Source organism: Pleurodeles waltl, chromosome 10 (genome assembly GCF_031143425.1).
Source record: "Pleurodeles waltl isolate 20211129_DDA chromosome 10, aPleWal1.hap1.20221129, whole genome shotgun sequence".
NCBI lineage: Eukaryota > Metazoa > Chordata > Amphibia > Caudata > Salamandridae > Pleurodeles > Pleurodeles waltl.
The window spans coordinates 55,228,153-55,249,974 of NC_090449.1; the positions used below are offsets into that span (position 1 = coordinate 55,228,153).

The window sequence follows — 21,822 nt, forward strand, 5'->3', positions numbered from 1 at the left end:
ATGAGGGAAGACTGCACTGCTGCTGCCTGTGGTGTATGCGTTCTGTGCGAGTGAAGACTGCACTGCTGCTGCCTGTGTTATGTGTGTTCTCTGTGGGGAAAGACTGCACTGCTGCTGCCTGTGATACATGTGTTCCACATGAGGGAAGATGGCACTGCTGCCGCCTGTGATATATGCGCTCCACGTGAGGGAAGACTACACTGCTGTTGCCTGTGATAAATGCGCTCCACGCAAGGGAAGACTGCACTGTTGCTGCCTGCGATATATCCGTTGTGCATGAGGGAAGACTGCACTGCTGCTGCCTGTGATACATGTGTCTCCCGTAAGGGAAGACTGCACTGCTGCTGCCTGTGATACATGTAGTCCACGTGAGGGAAGACTGCACTGCTGTTGCCTGTGATACATGCGCTCCACGTGAGGGAGGACTGCACTGCCGCTGCCTGTGATACATGTGTTCCACGTGAGGGAAGACTGCACTGCTCCTGCCTGTGGTGTATGTGTTCTGTGCGAGTGAAGACTGCACTGCAGCTGCCTGTAATATTTGTTCAGTGTGAGTGAACACTGCACTGCTGCTGCCTGTGGTGTATGCGTTCTGTGCGAGTGAAGACTGCACTGCTGCTGCCTGTGTTATGTGTGTTCTCTGTGGGGAAAGACTGCACTGCTGCTGCCTGTGATACATGTGTTCCACATGAGGGAAGATGGCACTGCTGCCGCCTGTGATATATGCGCTCCACGTGAGGGAAGACTACACTGCTGTTGCCTGTGATACATGCGCTCCACGCAAGGGAAGACTGCACTGCTGCTGCCTGCGATATATCCGTTGTGCGTGAGGGAAGACTGCACTATTGCTGCCTGTTATACATGTGTACCATGTGAGGGAAGACTGCACTGCTGCTGCCTCTGATACATGTGTTCCACGTGAGGGAAGACTGCGCTGCTGCCGCCTGTGATATATGCGCTCCACGTGAGGGAAGACTGCACTGCTGTTGCCTGTGATACATGCGCTCCACGTAAGTGAAGACTGCACTGCTGCTGCCTGCGATATATCCGTTGTGCGTGAGGGAAGACTGCACTGCTGCTGCCTGTGATACATGTGTTCAACGTGAGGGAAGACTGCACTGCTCCTGTCTGTGGTGTATGTGTTCTGTGCGAGTGAAGACTGCACTGCAGCTGCCTGTAATATTTGTTCAGTGTGAGTGAACACTGCACTGCACGTAAGGGAAGACTGCACTGCTGCTGCCTGCGATATATCCGTTGTGCATGAGGGAAGACTGCACTGCTGCTGCCTGTGATACATGTGTCTCACGTGAGGGAAGACTGCACTGCTGCTGCCTGTGATACATGTGGTCCACGTGAGGGAAGACTGCACTGCTGTTGCCTGTGATACATGCGCTCCACGCGAGGGAAGACTGCACTGCCGCTGCCTGTGATACATGCGCTCCATGTGAGGGAAGACTGCACTGCTGCTGCCTGTGATACATGCACTCCACATGAGGGAAGACTGCACTGCTGCTGCCTGTGGTGTATGCATTCTGTGCAAGTGAAGACTGCACTGCTGCTGCCTGTGATATATATGTTCTCTGTGAGGGAAGACTGCACTGCTGCTGCCTGTGATACATGTGGTCCACGTGAGCGAATACCGCACTGCTGCTGCCTGTGATACATGCGCTCCACGTGAGGGAAGACTACACTGCTGCTGTCTTTGATACATGTGTTCCACGTGAGGGAAGACTGCACTGCTCCTGCCTGTGGTGTATGCATTCTGTGCGAGTGAAGACTGCACTGCTGCTGCCTGTGATATCTGTTAACTGGGAGTGAAGACTGCACTGCTCCTGCCTGTGATACATGTGTTCCAGGTGAGGGAAGACTGCACTGCTGCCGCCTGTGATACATGTGTTCCACGTGAGGGAAGCCTGCACTGCTGCTGCCTGCGATGTATTCGTTGTGCGTGAGGGAAGACTGCACTGCTGCTGCCTGCGATATATCCGTTCTGCGTGAGGGAAGACTGTACTGCTGCTGACAGTGATACATATGTCTCACCTGAGGGAAGACTGCACTGCTGCTGCCTGTGATACATGTGGTCCACGTGAGGGAAGATGGCACTGCTGCTGCCTGTGATACATGCGCTCCACGTGAGGGAAGACTGCACTGCTCCTGCCTGTGGTGTATGCGTTCTGTACAAGTGAAGTCTGCACTGCTGCTGCCTGTGATATCTGTTCAGTGTGAGTGAACACTGCACTGGTGCTGCCTGTGGTGTGTACGTTAGATGCGAGTGAAGACTGCACTGCTTCTGCCTGTGATATATTTGTTCAGTGCGAGTGAAGACTGCCTTGCAGCTGCCTATGATACATGCGTTCCACGTGAGGGAAGACTGCTCTTCTGCTGCCTGTGATACATGCGCTCCACATGAAGGAACACTGCACTGCTGCCGCCTGTGATATATGTGCTCCACGTGAGGGAAGACTGCACTGCTGTTGCCTGTGATACATGTGCTCCACGTAAGGGAAGACTGCACTGCTGCTGCCTGCGATATATCCGTTGTGCGTGAGGGAAGACTGCACTGCTGCTGCCTGTGATACATGTGTTCCACGTGAGGGAAGACTTCACTGCTGCTGCCTCTGATACATGTGTTCCACGTGAGGGAAGACTGCACTGCTCCTGCCTGTTGTATATGTGTTCTGTGCGAGTGAAGACTGCACTGCTGCTGCCTGTGATATCTGTTCAGTGTGAGTGAACACTGCACTGCTGCTGTCTGTGGTGTATACGTTCGATGTGAGTGAAGACTGCTCTGCTTCTGCCTGTGATATATTTGTTCAGTGCGAGTGAAGACTGCCCTGCAGCTGCCTGTGATACATGTGTTCCACGTGAGGGAAGACTGCACTGCTCCTGCCTGTTGTGTATGTGTTCTGTGCGAGTGAAGACTGCACTGCTGCTGCCTGTGATATCTGTTTAGTGTGAGTGAACACTGCACTGCTGCTGTCTGTGGTGAATACGTTCGATGCGAGTGAAGACTGCACTGCTTCTGCCTGTGATATATTTGTTCAATGCGAGTGAAGACTGCCCTGCAGCTGCCTATGATACATGCGCTCCACGTGAGGGAAGACTGCACTGCTGCTGCCTGTGGTGTATGCATTCTATATGAGTGAAGACTGCACTGCTGCTGCCTGTGATACATGCGCTCCACATGAGGGAAGACTGCACTGCTGCTGCCTGTTGTGTATGTGTTCTGTGCGAGTGAAGACTGCACTGCTGCTGCCTGTGATATCTGTTCAGTGTGAGTGAACACTGCACTGCTGCTGTCTGTGGTGTATACGTTCGATGTGAGTGAAGACTGCTCTGCTTCTGCCTGTGATATATTTGTTCAGTGCGAGTGAAGTCTGCCCTGCAGCTGCCTGTGATACATGTGTTCCACGTGAGGGAAGACTGCACTGCTCCTGCCTGTTGTGTATGTGTTCTGTGCGAGTGAAGACTGCACTGCTGCTGCCTGTGATATCTGTTTAGTGTGAGTGAACACTGCACTGCTGCTGTCTGTGGTGAATACGTTCGATGCGAGTGAAGACTGCACTGCTTCTGCCTGTGATATATTTGTTCAATGCGAGTGAAGACTGCCCTGCAGCTGCCTATGATACATGCGCTCCACGTGATGGAAGACTGCACTGCTGCTGCCTGTGGTGTATGCATTCTATACGAGTGAAGACTGCACTGCTGCTGCCTGTGATACATGCGCTCCACATGAGGGAATACTGCACTGCTGCTGTCTGTGTTATATGTGTTCTCTGTGAGGAAAGACTGCACTGCTGCTGCCTGTGATACATGTGTTCCACGTGAGGGAAGACTACACTGCTGCTGCCTGTGGTGTATGCATTCTATACGAGTGAAGACTGCACTGCTGCCGCCTGTGATATATGCGCTCCACGTGAGGGAAGACTACACTGCTGTTGCCTGTGATACATGTGCTCCACGCAAGGGAAGACTGCACTGCTGCTGCCTGCGATATATCCGTTGTGCATGAGGGAAGACTGCACTGCTGCTGCCTGTGATACATGTGTCTCACGTGAGGGAAGACTGCACTGCTGCTGCCTGTGATACATGTGGTCCACGTGAGGGAAGACTGCACTGCTGTTGCCTGTGATACATGCGCTCCACGTGAGGGAAGACTGCACTGCCGCTGCCTGTGATACATGTGTTCCATGTGAGGGAAGACTGCACTGCTCCTGCCTGTGGTGTATGTGTTCTGTGCGAGTGAAGACTACACTGCTGCTGCCTGTGATATATTTGTTCAGTGCGAGTGAAGACTGCCCTGCAGCTGCCTGTGATACATGCGTTCCACGTGAGGGAAGACTGCACTTCTGCTGCCTGTGATACATGCGTTCCACATGAGGGAAGACTGCACTGCTGCCGCCTGTGATACATGCGCTCCACATGAGGGAAGACTGCACTGCTGTTGCCTGTGATACATGCGCTCCACGTAAGGGAAGACTGCACTGCTGCTGCCTGCGATATATCCGTTGTGCATGAGGGAAGACTGCACTACTGCTGCCTGTGATACATGTGTACCATGTGAGGGAAGACTGCACTGCTGCTGCCTCTGATACATGTGTTCCACGTGAGGGAAGACTGTGCTGCTGCCGCCTGTGATATATGCGCTCTACGTGAGGGAAGACTGCACTGCTGTTGCCTGTGATACATGCGCTCCACGTAAGTGAAGACTGCACTGCTGCTGCCTGCGATATATCTGTTGTGCGTGAGGGAAGACTGCACTGGTGCTGCCTGTGATACATGTGTCTCACGTGAGGGAAGACTGCACTGCTGCTGCCTGTGATACATGTGGTCCACGTGAGGGAAGACTGCACTGCTGTTGCCTGTGATACATGCGCTCCACGCGAGGGAAGACTGCACTGCCGCTGCCTGTGATACATGCGCTCCATGTGAGGGAAGACTGCACTGCTGCTGCCTGTGATACATGCACTCCACATGAGGGAAGACTGCACTGCTGCTGCCTGTGGTGTATGCATTCTGTGCAAGTGAAGACTGCACTGCTGCTGCCTGTGATATATGTGTTCTTTGTGAGGGAAGACTGCATTGCTGCTGCCTGTGATACATGTGTTCCACGTGAGGGAAGACTGCACTGTTGCCGCCTGTGATCCATGTGTTCCACGTGAGGGATGACTGCACTGCTTCTGCCTGCGATATATCCGTTGTGCGTGAGGGAAGACTGCACTGCTGCTGCCTGTGATACATGTGGTCCACGTGAGCGAATACTGCACTGCTGCTGCCTGTGATACATACGCTCCACGTGAGGGAAGACTGCACTGCCGCTGTCTTTGATACATGTGTTCCACGTGAGGGAAGACTGCACTGCTCCTGCCTGTGGTGTATGAGTTCTGTGCGAGTGAAGACTGCACTGCTGCTGCCTGTGATATCTGTTAACTGGGAGTGAAGACTGCACTGCTCCTGCCTGTGATACATGTGTTCCACGTGAGGAAAGACTGCATTGCTGCTGCCAGTGATACATGTGTTCCACATGAGGGAAGACTGCACTGCTGCTGCCTGTGATACATGCGCTCCAAGTGAGGTAAGACTGTATTGCCGCTGCCTGTGATACATGTGTTCCACGTGAGGGAAGACTGCACTGCTCCTGCCTGTTGTGTATGTGTTCTGTGCAAGTGAAGACTGCACTGCTGCTGCCTGTAATATCTGTTCAGTGTGAGTGAACACTGCACTGCTGCTGTCTGTGGTGTATACGTTTGATGCGAGTGAAGACTGCACTGCTTCTGCTGTGATATATTTGTTCAGTGCGAGTGAAGACTGCCCTGCAGCTGCCTGTGATACATGTGTTCCACGTGAGGGAAGACTGCACTGCTCCTGCCTGTTGTGTATGTGTTCTGTGCGAGTGAAGACTGCACTGCTGCTGCCTGTGATATCTGTTCAGTTTGAGTGAACACTGCACTGCTGCTGTCTGTGGTGTATACGTTCGATGCGAGTGAAGACTGCACTGCTTCTGCCTGTGATATATTTGTTCAGTGCGAGTGAAGACTGCCCTGCAGCTACCTGTGATACATGCGCTCCACGTGAGGGATGACTGCACTGCTTCTGCCTGCGATATATCCGTTGTGCGTGAGGGAAGACTGCACTGCTGCTGCCTGTGATACATGTGGTCCACGTGAGCGAATACTGCACTGCTGCTGCCTGTGATACATACGCTCCACGTGAGGGAAGACTGCACTGCCGCTGTCTTTGATACATGTGTTCCACGTGAGGGAAGACTGCACTGCTCCTGCCTGTGGTGTATGAGTTCTGTGCGAGTGAAGACTGCACTGCTGCTGCCTGTGATATCTGTTAACTGGGAGTGAAGACTGCACTGCTCCTGCCTGTGATACATGTGTTCCACGTGAGGAAAGACTGCATTGCTGCTGCCAGTGATACATGTGTTCCACATGAGGGAAGACTGCACTGCTGCTGCCTGTGATACATGCGCTCCACGTGAGGTAAGACTGTACTGCCGCTGCCTGTGATACATGTGTTCCACATGAGGGAAGACTGCACTGCTCCTGCCTGTTTTGTATGTGTTCTGTGCGAGTGAAGACTGCACTGCTGCTGCCTGTGATATCTGTTCAGTGTGAGTGAAGACTGCACTGCTGCTGCCTGTGATACATGCGCTCCACGTGAGGTAAGACTGTATTGCCGCTGCCTGTGATACATGTGTTCCACGTGAGGGAAGACTGCACTGCTCCTGCCTGTTGTGTATGTGTTCTGTGCAAGTGAAGACTGCACTGCTGCTGCCTGTAATATCTGTTCAGTGTGAGTGAACACTGCACTGCTGCTGTCTGTGGTGTATACGTTCGATGCGAGTGAAGACTGCACTGCTTCTGCTGTGATATATTTGTTCAGTGCGAGTGAAGACTGCCCTGCAGCTGCCTGTGATACATGTGTTCCACGTGAGGGAAGACTGCACTGCTCCTGCCTGTTGTGTATGTGTTCTGTGCGAGTGAAGACTGCACTGCTGCTGCCTGTGATATCTGTTCAGTTTGAGTGAACACTGCACTGCTGCTGTCTGTGGTGTATACGTTCGATGCGAGTGAAGACTGCACTGCTTCTGCCTGTGATATATTTGTTCAGTGCGAGTGAAGACTGCCCTGCAGCTACCTGTGATACATGCGCTCCACGTGAGGGATGACTGCACTGCTTCTGCCTGCGATATATCCGTTGTGCGTGAGGGAAGACTGCACTGCTGCTGCCTGTGATACATGTGGTCCACGTGAGCGAATACTGCACTGCTGCTGCCTGTGATACATGCGCTCCACGTGAGGGAAGACTACACTGCCGCTGTCTTTGATACATGTGTTCCACGTGAGGGAAGACTGCACTGCTCCTGCCTGTGGTGTATGCGTTCTGTGCGAGTGAAGACTGCACTGCTGCTGCCTGTGATATCTGTTAACTGGGAGTGAAGACTGCACTGCTCCTGCCTGTGATACATGTGTTCCACGTGAGGGAAGACTGCATTGCTGCTGCCTGTGATACATGTGTTCCACATGAGGGAAGACTGCACTGCTGCTGCCTGTGATACATGCGCTCCACGTGAGGTAAGACTGTACTGCCGCTGCCTGTGATACATGTGTTCCACGTGAGGGAAGACTTCACTGCTCCTGCCTGTTGTGTATGTGTTCTGTGCGAGTGAAGACTGCACTGCTGCTGCCTGTGATATCTGTTCAGTGTAAGTGAAGACTGCACTGCTGCTGCCTTTGATACATGCGCTCCACGTGAGGTAAGACTGTACTGCCGCTGCCTGTGATACATGTGTTCCACGTGAGGGAAGACTGCACTGCTCCTGCCTGTTGTGTATGTGTTCTGTGCGAGTGAAGACTGCACTGCTGCTGCCTGTGATATCTGTTCAGTGTGAGTGAACACTGCACTGCTGTTGCCTGTGATACATGCGCTCCACGTGAGGGAAGACTGCACTGCCGCTGCCTGTGATACATATGTTCCACGTGAGGGAAGACTGCACTGCTCCTGCCTGTGGTGTATGTGTTCTGTGCGAGTGAAGACTGCACTGCTGCTGCCTGTGATACATGCGTTCCACGTGAGGGAAGACTGCACTTCTGCTGCCTGTGATACATGCGTTCCACATGAGGGAAGACTGCACTGCTGCCGCCTGTGATACATGCGCTCCACATGAGGGAAGACTGCACTGCTGTTGCCTGTGATACATGCGCTCCACGTAAGGGAAGACTGCACTGCTGCTGCCTGCGATATATCCGTTGTGCGTGAGGGAAGACTGTACTACTGCTGCCTGTGATACATGTGTACCATGTGAGGGAAGACTGCACTGCTGCTGCCTCTGATACATGTGTTCCACGTGAGGGAAGACTGTGCTGCTGCCGCCTGTGATATATGCGCTCTACGTGAGGGAAGACTGCACTGCTGTTGCCTGTGATACATGCGCTCCACGTAAGTGAAGACTGCACTGCTGCTGCCTGCGATATATCTGTTGTGCGTGAGGGAAGACTGCACTGCTGCTGCCTGTGATACATGTGTCTCACGTGAGGGAAGACTGCACTGCTGCTGCCTGTGATACATGTGGTCCACGTGAGGGAAGACTGCACTGCTGTTGCCTGTGATACATGCGCTCCACGCGAGGGAAGACTGCACTGCCGCTGCCTGTGATACATGCGCTCCATGTGAGGGAAGACTGCACTGCTGCTGCCTGTGATACATGCACTCCACATGAGGGAAGACTGCACTGCTGCTGCCTGTGGTGTATGCATTCTGTGCAAGTGAAGTCTGCACTGCTGCTGCCTGTGATATATGTGTTCTCTTGAGGGAAGACTGCATTGCTGCTGCCTGTGATACATGTGTTCCACGTGAGGGAAGACTGCACTGTTGCCGCCTGTGATCCATGTATTCCACGTGAGGGATGACTGCACTGCTTCTACCTGCGATATATCCGTTGTGCGTGAGGGAAGACTACACTGCTGCTGCCTGTGATACATGTGGTCCACGTGAGCGAATACTGCACCGCTGCTGCCTGTGATACATGCGCTCCACGTGAGGGAAGACTGCACTGCCGCTGTCTTTGATACATGTGTTCCACGTGAGGGAAGACTGCACTGCTCCTGCCTGTGGTGTATGAGTTCTGTGCGAGTGAAGACTGCACTGCTGCTGCCTGTGATATCTGTTAACTGGGAGTGAAGACTGCACTGCTCCTGCCTGTGATACATGTGTTCCACGTGAGGGAAGACTGCATTGCTGCTGCCTGTGATACATGTGTTCCACATGAGGGAAGACTGCACTGCTGCTGCCTGTGATACATGCGCTCCACGTGAGGTAAGACTGTACTGCCGCTGCCTGTGATACATGTGTTCCACATGAGGGAAGACTGCACTGCTCCTGCCTGTTGTGTATGTGTTCTGTGCGAGTGAAGACTGCACTGCTGCTGCCTGTGATATCTGTTCAGTGTGAGTGAAGACTGCACTGCTGCTGCCTGTGATACATGCGCTCCAAGTGAGGTAAGACTGTATTGCCGCTGCCTGTGATACATGTGTTCCACGTGAGGGAAGACTGCACTGCTCCTGCCTGTTGTGTATGTGTTCTGTGCAAGTGAAGACTGCACTGCTGCTGCCTGTAATATCTGTTCAGTGTGAGTGAACACTGCACTGCTGCTGTCTGTGGTGTATACGTTCGATGCGAGTGAAGACTGCACTGCTTCTGCTGTGATATATTTGTTCAGTGCGAGTGAAGACTGCCCTGCAGCTGCCTGTGATACATGTGTTCCACGTGAGGGAAGACTGCACTGCTCCTGCCTGTTGTGTATGTGTTCTGTGCGAGTGAAGACTGCACTGCTGCTGCCTGTGATATCTGTTCAGTTTGAGTGAACACTGCACTGCTGCTGTCTGTGGTGTATACGTTCGATGCGAGTGAAGACTGCACTGCTTCTGCCTGTGATATATTTGTTCACTGCGAGTGAAGACTGCCCTGCAGCTACCTGTGATACATGCGCTCCACGTGAGGGATGACTGCACTGCTTCTGCCTGCGATATATCCGTTGTGCGTGAGGGAAGACTGCACTGCTGCTGCCTGTGATACATGTGGTCCACGTGAGCGAATACTGCACTGCTGCTGCCTGTGATACATGCGCTCCACGTGAGGGAAGACTACACTGCCGCTGTCTTTGATACATGTGTTCCACGTGAGGGAAGACTGCACTGCTCCTGCCTGTGGTGTATGCGTTCTGTGAGAGTGAAGACTGCACTGCTGCTGCCTGTGATATCTGTTAACTGGGAGTGAAGACTGCACTGCTCCTGCCTGTGATACATGTGTTCCACGTGAGGGAAGACTGCATTGCTGCTGCCTGTGATACATGTGTTCCACATGAGGGAAGACTGCACTGTTGCTGCCTGTGATACATGCGCTCCACGTGAGGTAAGACTGTACTGCCGCTGCCTGTGATACATGTGTTCCACGTGAGGGAAGACTGCACTGCTCCTGCCTGTTGTGTATGTGTTCTGTGCGAGTGAAGACTGCACTGCTGCTGCCTGTGATATCTGTTCAGTGTGAGTGAAGACTGCACTGCTGCTGCCTTTGATACATGCGCTCCACGTGAGGTAAGACTGTACTGCCGCTGCCTGTGATACATGTGTTCCACGTGAGGGAAGACTGCACTGCTCCTGCCTGTTGTGTATGTGTTCTGTGTGAGTGAAGACTGCACTGCTGCTGCCTGTGATATCTGTTCAGTGTGAGTGAACACTGCACTGCTGCTGTCTGTGGTGTATACGTTCGATGCGAGTGAAGACTGCCCTGCAGCTGCCTGTGATTCATGCGCTCCACGTGAGGGAAGACTGCACTGCTGCTGCCTGTGGTGTATGCATTCTATACGAGTGAAGACTGCACTGCTGCTGCCTGTGATACATGCGCTCCACATGAGGGAAGACTGCACTGCTGCTGCCTGTGGTGTATGCATTCTATACGAGTGAAGACTGCACTGCTGCTGCCTGTGATACATGCACTCCACATGAGGGAAGGCTGCACTGCTGCTGCCTGTGGTGTATGCATTCTATACGAGTGAAGACTGCACAGCTGCTGCCTGTGATATATCTGTTCAGTGTGAGTGAAGTCTGCCCTGCTGCTGCCTGTGATATATCTGTTCAGTGTGAGGGAGGCTTGCATTGCAGCTGTCTCTGCTGTGCCTGTCCTTACTGCACAAGAGAAGCTTGAAGAGCTGAAGCCTGTCAGGTACCTGTGCTGTGTATGAAGGGGAACCTTCTTCTGCCAATGCATATGTGATTCCTGTTCTGCGTGTGCAAGGGAAGCTCACTTATAGTGAGCCTCCCATACAGGGCCAGCTTCAGCGTTGGTGGCGCCCTGTGCGACAATGTTTGTTGTGACCCCCAATGACCACCTCCACCACAGATTCCATCACTACCACTGTTTAACAGCACCCTTCAAGTCTCCATAACCACACTTTCTCAGATGCATTTAATTTGTTTTGTAGCACTACTCATGCCAGTGTAGGGGGTCAAAGCACTTTACATTGCACACACATTACACAGAGACAATCAATCATAGGTGTGTAAATCAGTGTATAAGAAATGTTACATAAGAGAGAGGACTACAAGGTGTAGGAGTCACATGTCATCCATACTGGTAGGCTATATGCTTTGAGTGCATGGTCTGGAGAAGCACAAAGAATTTAAAATGTAACAATATGGGTTGAGGTTCTCTTTAATAATAAGAATTGATTTCTACCCAAATAAAACAATTTTTGCAACATTAGGTTAATGAAAGGCTGGGGAAAAATGATAAAGCTCTAGTCTATGCCTTGCATGACGTTAATAGCATACTGTTCTATTTTAGGATTTAAAATTATAAATTGCAAGTAACAAAAGGACCTCTTTGGCAAAAGCAGTAACCCACTGACCTATTTGCAGTATATGCACTTTGCGATCTGCATGGTACACATTCTTTGCAGCAGGCATATTAACCGTCTGTGCTGCCTTAAAACTTTCACTATAGCAAACTCCAATCACTCTCACAGGCAGAACATTTAATCACCAGTTATATTGACATTTTTATTGTTGCCTGAAAATAGCCGGAGGCAAGGAACGCTGCAGCGGGTGCTTTTAAAATCATAGTCTACCTGCATACACGGCGCACCCACACAAAGTCGGCACCCGGTGCGGGGGCACCGGTCGCACTGCCCTAGAGCCGGCCCTGCTCCCATATGAGTAAGATGCGGCTCATCTGCAATAATACTTTTTCCGCAGCCGCCTTCAGCTTTTCCGGGGTTTTCACCTTGCAGCCACCGACATTAGAGCTATCACGTGATCCATTCTCCCTTTTGAAAATGGCTCTCTACCTCAATATATATTCACCTTATCTGATGCAGAGCCAGTGGTGCGTGTCTGCACAACACTGCCGGCAAACACACCGAGAAGGGTGAGCGCTCCTTCCAATTTTGCCTGCATCAAGACAAGCGAATCTGCCAACATCAACAGAAAACAGATTCAAGGATGTAGCTTTCACAAGTGAGGGTAACATATCAGGGAGAGCACTGCCTTCAATGCTCTGTGCATGCTGGGACCTGTAGTTTCACCTTCTCCATCATAAGCACCGGTTGATGGAAGTGTGAGTGCGGCTACAGTGAGCAGATTTCAGAATGAAAAAAACGAACAGCCACATGGAAGCATGATTAAATATTGGCACCAACCACGGAAGAGGAAAGCCTCGAATGCAGCAACCAACTGGCATAGAAGTAGAAAAAACACTGCTAAATACCCCCATTTTAAAAGGAAAGACAAAATGTATGAGATTGTGCACTTTGCTATATTTCAGAAAGTTCTGACTAGCTGAGAAAGGAGATCATGTCACTTATTCATTTCAATTTTCCTTGCATTCTGGGACTCTTTGGGGAAGATTTACTAAGATTTACCACGTTTTAACACAAGGCAGCACCGCCACAAAAGTAGACACTTGAAATAGAGAGAGGGCGCAAAGCAACGCCATACCTACTGAGATATGGCGCAGTTTCCCTGCCCCCTGCGCTGATGCAGTTTAGGCTCCCTTGAGCCAATGCACACACTCCTGGACTATATGGCAAGCGAGCGTGTCACATTAAACATAGGTTTTGTTCTGGAAGAGAACCCTTGTAACCGGGCAAGGCTCCTCCATTAACCATTTACGCATTGGTTATGGGTGACAGAATTTCACCTAGAGCGATGACACTAGGTGGAAGTCCACCACACACATATTTCACTGTGGCAGTGCCTGGAGTTATCAGGACTCATAACTGCAGACCCAAACGCCGCAGAGACCGCAGGCAGCAGCAGCCCCGCCCGTCCCCTACCTCGCCACTCTCTGCAGGGGCACAGGATGGGCAGACATAGCTCCCAGAGGCACTCGAGCCTGCCCTAACCCGCTGGTCCCCCACATCACCCTCCACCCCACCGGTCCTATTCCTGACACTTCGGCCCGCACAGATCAAGCAGGAAATGGCAGTGTTTTTATTCAATTGAATTAGGGAAACTTGTAAGGGAAGGGACCCAGTGTCTCTCGGTCGACATGGTTATTCCCTGTTCCGGGGAGAAAACTTGTAATGAGCCGATTTTGGCGAGGAGATACAGCCGATATTGGAAAACCCATCCCTCCCAAACCCAGAACCAAGATCATCCAAGCGCATAATGGAGGGCTATCCTTATAGGACACAGGTACATTTGAGTCACAGTTGTTCTAAAGTTGCCAATTTTAACCTGTCAAATGGTCCCATGTCATGTGACGCCTTCATTTAATGCTGGTAATGCCAAGCAGTGGTGTAACGAAACGTGAGGGGACACCCCTGCAAAGTACATGTAGGGCCCTCCCCCCGTTCTCAGAACTCTCCCAGGAGCTCTAAGGTCAGGGCACTGTGCTGAAGGGGGGGGCCCTGGAGCTCCCCTCCACCCCCTGCACCGTGGGGGCTGCGGGGGCCTTTGTTACTCCAGTGATTCCAACAATATACGTGCTACGATATGTGGACGTATTGGCGCAAACCCCAAGCCACCCAAAATGCCACACTTCATCAGAAGGGGCGGGGAAAAGAAGAAAAAAACAACAGAAAAGAAGATATGCTGCGTCAAAGCGGCTATATTGACACCCCCCCCCCCCCCCCCCCACACACACACACAGAAATGAAAGAATAATACATGGTTGAGGAGGACCCTGCCATGAAAAAAAGAGAGAGAGAGGCAGGTCAGAGAATGGAAACATAATCTAGTCCACAAAGTTGCTCTTCTCACGTCAAAACAAAAAACTGATCCAGGGAAAGGGGGAGCGGAGGGGGGGGGGGGGGCAGGTAAAAGACGAAGCAGGCCTGCTGGGGAGGAAAACAAAGGCTGACTGTGGTAAAACTAAACTGAGATGAAGAAAAAATCGTTTAAAACACTTTCTTATTTTTGGGAAATTGTTGGTACTTCTAAAACTTTAATGAGAGGAGTTTTGATAAAGAAAAGTAGATTAATGAAAATAAAATGAATTGAAAAGGAGCTTTGAGTGTAGGTACATAATTATCTTACTGTACACCGCTGTTACATTTTCAGTTGACGGCACTTGCTGAAAATAATGAATTGGTCCTGTAAGTTATATTACATCTGAAAATGTGAAATGCACCATTCGGGCGCAAGGGCCTACTGAGAGTTGAATACATCTAGGAATATGCAATACTTTGAGGATAGACTACAAATAATCTATTTAGAAAAGGCTCCCGCAAAGAATCCTCTTAGAGCGCCCCCTTTCACTCATCCCTAGGCACATATCTTGCACTGTGTCTTAGGCACTGACTTTGATCTTATCCTAAGGAAGGGCACAAGAGAACACAAGAGTGTTATGGAACCGAATGCACTAAAAGATGTACAGAGGGCATCTTGCATGAGGATGGCTGCTTTCATCACTGTCCATTGCCTTTGGAGATGCTCATCAATGGCTCAGCTACACCGTACAGTAACAGGCTATTCCAGAGTGTTCCTACGCATGCACACCCATCTTGCAGAACATTTGGCCAAATTAAACATGACCAACTTGAGCCTTGGCAATGTGCAAGCAATGGCTTCTTCCCCCCCCCCCACGCAACAATGCGTTAAAAATAGGCAAAGCCTCCTTAGGGGGTCCGCGTCTGCTTAGAAAATTAAATAATATTAACAGATTAGACCCCCCCCTGCTTACAGTAATGGCTCAGTGGGGGGTCCCCGGATTCAATAATGATTCGGTGGGGTTCCTTGGGTTCTAGTAATGATAACGTGGGGGTCCACAGAAGTCAAAAGATTGGGAACCACTGGTCTAGACAGATGACCCTTACCTGTGGCTTCAGGCTCATCACACACTCTCAGGTTCTCTGTGGTGCAGCAGCTTTTGGAAGCGGGGCCTTTTATGATCACTGGACAGGCCCGGATGAGCAGCGGTCTACACGTGTAACACTGGGATGGGCTGCCAGGAAACCCTTGTTCCTAGAACATACTGTCCCTCCTGTATGACAGGTTGCCAAAGAATGAAACCAAACGTAATACATCAAAGGAAAGGTTGGAGAGAAGTTAGACAAAGAACAATCAAAGGAATGTGAGAGGGTTCGGTCTTACAGTCAAAACTGCACACTTTTGACGTGGTGTGCCAGGTTCGAGTCTCGGTGTCAGCTACACAAACATCCTGTAGTTCTGGGAAAATCACTTAATCTCTCTGCGCCTAAAAAATAAGAAATGTGATCTTATGTAATGTAAATAGAGCTCATGCAAAGCACTCTGTTACCTTCAGGTCTATATCACGCTACATAAAACTGCATAAAAGTAAACTGAAGGACCGCAAGACCTGGTTCTTCGACTGATCCTCAGCACCCACCCCTACTTCCCCCAGCGCCTTGAGACCCTCACGGGTGAGTAGCCGCGCTTTACAAATCCCCGATTGATTGATTGAACATGTCTAAATACTTAGCGATAAATAAATCTTTCCAAAAATCTGAAGGAAGGCTACAAGATTCCTATCCATGGCTAATGGGGATTGTAGTAAATAATGTGTAGTGCTAATGGGGATTGTAGTAAATATTGTGTAGTGCAATATTGATGGTCTTCCCAATGTAATGTGAATAGGGCTGCATTAGGGCAACCACACACACCTCCCACATGGCTGCATTTTGCCTTTTAGGTTTTATCTCTTTGTGAACATTATCCAACAACCCTATGTTATTTCAGATTTTCCCTGTTGGTGGTTCGATACAAGCTTTAAACTTGAGGTTTGTGCAAAACTGTAAATCTACTGTAAAGTTTTTCAAGAGTTTGTCACTTTTCCAAAATATCACCTGCTGCCATCATTTTCGGGAAAAAATAATGTTCACAAAGGTGCCGAAGTTGATGAACAGTGGGTAAGAGTACACCAATAACTTCTGTTTTAGAGGTTTATTTTCTAGTATTTTCTTTCTGCTGTCTTCCACTGTTTTTTCTAAGTCTGACAATTGTATGCAGTCGACAAAGTTTGTGAAGTGCTCATATATTTAAACAAAGATGTTTCACAACCCTTGTTGAATCACTAAAGTCTGTTTACAGTTGGCACTCTGATCCAGGGTGGGGTCTGCTGGTTACTGGTGAAGAAGGGAAGTACTGTTGCAGAGCCCTTGGGCTCCACAGAAGTGAAAGTTAAGTCTCCATTACCTCCTTGAGCTTCTTCCTCGTCCAGTCCTTACTACATAAGTTATCTTCCTACCTCAGAGACGTTGTTTACTTAAGTCATTCTCAAATGTATTTCTAATATTGCGTCAACATACCAACAAGTCATTAAAATAGGAACTCGCCAGGATCATTTCCTGTTTTTTCATCTATCTTAGATCATTTACCTTCCTTACATTTAGAGATGAGAATTTTGGTCGTTAAACCTTTAATTTTGTGATTTATATATTCCTTTTTCTTTGTTCTTGAGGACAGCTCCAGCGAACACGTGTATCGCAGGTATTGGTCATTACCACCTTGCTCTGCAGACAGGACTGGGTGTTCTCGTTCTTGCGACTCCCAGAGCGGCCATCTGAAAGCAGCACCCCTCTCTTGTTTTAACAAAGACCTTCTGAGCTTTACATTGCTTCCCAAATTGTTTAGATGCTTTGAAGGGGAGAATATGTTTTAATGGGTCTCTATTCTGTGAGCTCACTATGCCTGACTCCAAGATGGCAGACTCTTATAATCTCCTAAACCACCAGATTTTGTTGCCCTTGTAGCCACCATATAGTGGGAAGCTTCTCCTGGTTACTGTTGATAACCAGGGGGGTCTGGCCATTATCTGTAGGTCTACGCTGGCATGCACATTCATTAGTTCTTCGACAGATTCATGTGAGGCAATGACATTTACAATTTCTCAAAACAGTGGGGTACTACTAGAGGGGCTGTTGATATATCGTCCACTGGGACCGACTAAAAATTTGTTACAGTCTTGGCCTAAGTTGATAGAACCTATGGTTCTGTCTGCAAAAGCTGTGATATTGGGTGATTTTAACATGCACTTTGATGAGACGTCAACTCCTAAGATCTGTGAATTCATTGACTTTATGGAGGCCCTGGATTGGACCTCCAGAGTCTCGTCGGCCACCCATATTGCAGGGCATATTCTGGATGGGGTGTTTGCACGAGCTACTCAACAGGTGGAGGTAACCATGATACAGTTGAGTTGGACGGATCATTATCTGCTGAAATTTAAACTCGCCTCAAAGAATGTTGGGGCTGCTAACGTGGAAACGAACAAGGTAGCCAGGTCATGGAAATAGGTTAAAGTAGAAGAATTAGGCCCAGCTTTAGAAGCTGGTTGGGATAAGGCTAAAGCTATGGCCTTGCCCCTGAATGACAGCTTTCTGAAAGGAGTGGAAATGACTATGAAAGAAATGGTACCCCCATAATTAGAAGGCCCAATAGTGAGAAGAAACCAGGTCACCCTTGGTTTACAAAAGACCTCAAACTCCTTCAAAGAAAGTATCGACAGCAGGAAAGACGGTGGAAACTTAATCCAGTACCTGAGGAAAGGGTGGCCCTTAAGTCCACTCTAAAGGCTTATAAAGCAGCACAATTTATGGCCAAATCTAAATTTTATACTACCAAAGTAAAGGAGGCTATTAATGCCCCCAGGGAACTTTTTAAGACTATTAAGGCCCTAACTGTGCCCATGAAGCCGGCTGGTCTAGAAAACTCTCAGGGTTTCTGTGACAAAGTTGCTTTTCATTTTGAAAATAAGATATTGCAAATACATAGCAACTTTGATACCCAGATTATTCCCGAAGTATTACCCCCCATGATAACAGAGAGTGCTATAGCAGATGACCAGTCACTAATGTCATATTTCCAACCCCCTTCCATGGATACTATTAAAAAGAAGATTCTTGAAATTAAATCGGGCTCCCCTCTGGATCCCTGTCCTCCTTCCATTTTTCACTTGGTTCCGGATTTAATGGCACGGATGTTGGTCCCCATTTACCAAGATGTAGCTATGTCTGGGGAGTACCCATCTATCTGGAAAGAAACAATAGTAGTACCCCTCAAGGAAAAAACAGAGGGGGATAATCAGGACATGAGTAATTTGCGGCCAATAGCATGTCTCCCATTTTTGGCAAAGATTCTAGAAAAAAAATTGAACTCTGAATTGATCGAGTTTTTAACAAAAGCGGATGCTCTTGATATCTCCCAACACGGGTTCAGAAAAGGGCATAGTACTGAAACTGCCCTAATCTCATCCTCTGATACTATTCGAAGGATGGTTGATGAAGGCAAGGGGGCCGTCTTGGTTCTTTTAGATTTATCTGCTGCCTTCGACACTATCTCTCCCACACTATTAATGTCCCGTTTGCATCATGTGGGTTTGAGGGACAAGGCGCTTAAACTTTTGAATTCTTTTCTTACCAATAGATGGACCACAGTTAGCTGTGGTGATTTCAAATCTAGACCTTATCTTCTGCCATGTGGGATTCCGCAGGGATCTTTCCTCAGCCCCACATTGTTTAATGTGTATGTAGCGCCTTTGTCTGGTCTAATTCGTACTTTGGTTTCACTCCATCTTCCTATGCTGATGACTCCCAGCTTATTATTCCTATTAATCAGCCATGGGAGGAGGTTGCAGATCGGTTTAGCAATTGTATGGTGGAAGTGAGTAAATGGATGAAGACCAATTGGCTAAAAATGAATGCCACCAAAACTGAAGTTTTATGTTTTGGACCTAGAAAGAATTTATGGAACTCACGGTGGTGGCCCTCTGAATGTGGTAACTGCCCTGTGCCCACTACTGTTACTAGACACCTAGGCATCTTGTTCAACAAACATCTGTCTTTTAAAAAACAGATTAATCATGTGGTAAACATCAGTTTATGGTCAATTAAAATGCTCAGAAAAATCTTCCCCTAACTGTTACATGAATGGAGAGTATCTGCTATCCTGGCATTGTCACGGTTTTCAATGGGCTTACCGTCGAAGTTGATGAGGGTTGGGGAACGACCCCGGTTCCGGCAGGTTCTGCTCTGGCCGAGGTAGGGGTAACCCCTTCCGGTAGCCATGGTGCTGTTTGACAATAGCAAGTCACTACAGTCCGTGCCCTCCAGAAGGAGTCCCAGAGGAAAAACCCCAATAGGGTAAAAAACCTCCAACAGGAACTCCCTGAAGCAGAAGGAGGACACCAAAGCGTTAGAGCTGAAGATCCGAGGGTACAGGAAGACTGGAGACGAAGACAGGTCAGGTAATACTGGATTCACAAGAAAAAAACAGCCGGAGCGTGACTACCACCAAAGGAGTGTTGCAACGCAATGAACAAGCAGCTGAATTCCCCTTATATACCCCTAGACAGGAAGTAGGAAACAGGAAGTAGAAACACCACCATCTTGGATTGTGGAAAAGAGTATAATAGTGAATAAAGTACATGTGTCCAAACAAAGAGAAACAATGCATGCTGGGAAGAGAGAAAGTGGGCAGCATGCTGGGAAAGGGAAAAGGCAGGCATAAAAACACCACCATGTGCAAGTATTCGGCTTTTGCCTGTAGACACTGGTAAGTGGTGAGCAGATGTTTATATAAATTAGTCTGAAATGTAAAGCGCACTAAATGCGCTATGCACGGTCAGGTCTGAGACCCACTCGGGGTCTCAAGCCCTGCCGCGTCTGCCTTTGTGGCAGAACTGAAAGAAGGGGGCGCGGCGAGTGCTGCGACCCCTGACCAGGCTTGCGGCTTCTCCCGTGGCTTGTACGCAAGCCGCAGCTTCTCCCGCGGCCTGTGTGCAAGCCGCGACTTCTCCCACGGCCCGCACACAGGCCGCGGTGTGAAACAAATGCCGCACCGCAGCGTCCCGAGTCTGCGGCCGCGGCCGCCACGGGAGCCGCGGCGTGACAGGCATTGGTAATGTCCAAGATAGACTACTGTAATGCACTGTTCCTGAATCTGGATAAGGGGCTGATAAAAAGACTCCAATTAGTTCAGAATTCTGCTGTCAGAGCGGTTCGTAATCTCCCACGATGTGTATCAGTTAGAGAGAGTCTTAGGAAATTACATTGGTTACCAGTGGCGCAGCGTATCCAGTTTAAGTCGCTCTGTCTTGCTTTTAAGGCAGTTCATGGAATAGGACCACGGTACCTGACTTCCAGATTCCTCCTGCATGTACCTAAAAGAAGCTTGAGGTCTTCCCAAGCTCACTTGATTCAGGTCCCTCGCACACATAAAGCCAAATGGGGAGACAAAGCTTTTACAGTAGCTGCAGCCAGAGGATGGAACTCTCTCCCACAGAATATTAGGCAAGAATCAGGTTATATGAAATTTAGGAAAATGGTGAAAACTTGGCTCTTTCCTCGTTAATTATTTGGTACATCAAGATCAGGGTCTTTGATTTAGTTTATTTCAGTTTCTTCTATTGGATGTTTTTCTATCTTCATTATTTCTGTTATTTTTCTTATCCTCTGTCTATTTTTTACTACGTGCTTTCTTCCCAGCGCTTCGATGCTCTCTGAGTAGGAACGCGCTTTATAAATCTCGAATTACATTACATTACATTACATAACAATGAAGGAGCCAGGCAGTTCCAGGTAGTGCCAAGGTGAGGACATCCCTCTAGAGAAATGTGCTGGACCCTAAGCCTTTTTTCCCTCCACAGATGCAGTTCAGTACATTTTATCAGCTGTTGTGGAAGCAGCATTTAGAGCCAAAGAGGATTCTATGCCTCCTAAAGTGCCTAGGGTGCCACCACATGACGATGTAGGCTAAACTCTCTGTTAGAAATGGGGTCTTTGGTTGGCAGTCAGGCAGTCAGGTTACCCCCTGTCCAAGCAAGGACCCTCACTCTAGCCAACGTAAATCACACACAATCCAAATTATCCTGTGCCCACCCTCTGGTAGCTTGGCACTGAGCAGTCAGGCTTAATTTAGAAGGCAATGTGTAAAGTATTTGTGCAATAAATCATGTAGTAACACTGTGAAAATACCACAAAAAGACATCACACAGGTTTAGAAAAATATAAGATATTTATCTGATTAAATTAAAGTAAAAAATAAGCAAGATTTGATAATCGCTAGTTGAAAATATCCCTTTGATATCAATGAGCATAGCCTTAAGTTCTTAAAAGCAACAAGTGTCTCTTGCAAGCACAAAGTACCTGGTTTGTGTCAGAATGACATGCACGGAGACCACAGAGGAGGAGATGTGTGGAAAACGAAGGGTGTGCGTCGGATTTCCGGGCACACGCAGACGATGCATTGATTCTTTTCCATGTGGCAATGGCTTTGCGCCGAATTCCGGCGTGCGTGCTTGAATTCTTTTCTGAGATAGGGGGTCTTTTGACGCCCAGGGACGATGCAGAGAAATCCT

At 49.1% G+C, this 21,822-nt stretch overlaps 1 protein-coding gene across 2 annotated transcripts in view; it reads right to left on the reverse strand.

The window, feature by feature from the left end:
- Positions 1-15,466, reverse strand: part of LOC138261023 (metalloproteinase inhibitor 1-like) — a 57,282-nt gene extending 41,816 nt beyond the window's left edge. Inside the window, exon 1 of one of the 2 annotated variants that reach the window (XM_069209629.1) lies at positions 15,323-15,466. The gene's annotated coding sequence lies outside the window, so the exon portion shown is untranslated. The remainder of the gene's footprint in view (positions 1-15,322) is intronic. The other variant, XM_069209630.1, reaches the window with a different exon arrangement.
- Between the last annotated feature and the right edge of the window lie 6,356 nt (positions 15,467-21,822).